The sequence below is a fragment of the Gekko japonicus genome, unplaced genomic scaffold (genome assembly GCF_001447785.1).
Source record: "Gekko japonicus isolate JY-2015 unplaced genomic scaffold, Gekko_japonicus_V1.1 scaffold10, whole genome shotgun sequence".
In the NCBI taxonomy this organism is placed as follows: Eukaryota; Metazoa; Chordata; class Lepidosauria; order Squamata; family Gekkonidae; genus Gekko; species Gekko japonicus.
The window spans coordinates 3,513,994-3,515,643 of NW_015167526.1; positions in this window are offsets into that span (position 1 = coordinate 3,513,994).

Here is a 1,650-nt window from a genome sequence, read left to right on the forward strand (position 1 = left end):
TTTGACCTTCAATCTTTCCCAGCATCAGGGTCTTCTCCAGTGAGTACTCCCTTCTCATTGGGTGGCCAAAGTATTTGAGCTTCAGTTTCATTATCTGGCCTTCCAGGGAACAGTCAGGGTTGATTTCTTTTAGGATTGACTGATTTGATCTTCTGTCAGTCCAAGGGACTCTCAAGAGTCTTCTCCAGCACCATAGTTCAAAGAATCTATTCTTCAGCTCTCGGCCTTCCTTATAGTCCAACTCTCGCAGCCTTACATGACTACTGGGAATACCATTGCTTTGACCATGCGGACTTTTGTTGGCAGGGTGATGTCTTTACTTTTTATCATGCTGTTTAGGTTCGCCATCGCTTTCCTCCCAAGGAGCAGGCGTCTTTTAATTTCATGGCTGCTGTCACAGTCTGCGGTGATCTGGGATCCCGGGAACGTGAAGTCTGTCACAACTTCCATGACTTCCCCTTTTATTTGCCAAGGAGTTATGCGTTCCCTCAATACACGAAGCCTGCCCCCTCTCCAGTTGCAAGAGCCCCTGGGAGAAAGTCCCATGGTCAGTGGAATGCATCAGGCACATGGAATCCATCCAATGCAGTATGTGGACAGGCACTTAAAATATGTGTGTGGAGGCTGCCTATTGGGCCATGCCATCACCAAAAGAGCAGGTAAACAGCCCACCATGGCGCCTGAACAATGTTCAACTGGAAACTCATACTTTATCAATACTTTTATTAATTTTTTAAAATTCCTATGAGCTGTTTGGGGCAGGGCAATTTTGGGTATCAAAAAGCAGAGTAATAATCTCACAAATAAATAAATGTTGGTGTGGGGAAACTACTGTAGGTCCTGCAGGACTGCCAACTTTGGGATGGAAAATTCCTGGAGATTTGGGTGTAGATCCTAGGAAGGGTGAGGTTTGGAGAAGGAAGGGATCTCTATGGGCCATAAACTATGGTTGCCAGGTCTGGGTTGGGAAATTCGTGGAGTTTTAGGGTGCATCCTTGGGAGGTTGTGGTTTGAAGGAGGAGAGGGATTTCACTAGAGTTTGCCTTCCAAAGCAGCCATCTTCTCCAGGTGAACTAATCTCTGTAGTCTGGGGATCAGTTGTTATTCCAGGAGAACTCCAGGCCCCTCCTGGAGGTTGGTAACCCTTTGTGTACTATTTCCACCCAGCTGTGCAAGAAGGCCTAGCTCGAGAAACTACACTGAGTCTTATGGATCTGTCTAACCTTCAAGGTAGCCCCAGTTCAATCAGATTTGGCTGTCATTGGTAGGATCCAGTTAGGAAGGTCTACGAAGAAGAAGAGGAGGGGGAGGAGGAGATTGGATTTATACCCTGTCCTTCACTACCCAAAGGAGTCTCAGAGCATCTTACAAACTCCTTTCCCTTCCCCTCCCCACACCCTGGGAGGTAGGTGGGGCTGAGAGAGCTCTGACAGAAACTGCTCTTTTTCAAGGACAGCTCTTATCAGAGCTACGGCTTGCCCAAGGTCATCCAGCAGATGCAAGTGGAGGAGTGGGGAATCAAACCCGGTTCTCCCAGATTAGAGTCCGCGCACTTAACCACTACACCAAACTGGCTCATGATGGATCTGTCACAAGGGAAACTGTCAAATGGAAGGAAAGGAAGTTCACCTTCAGACAGGGCTTCTGCTT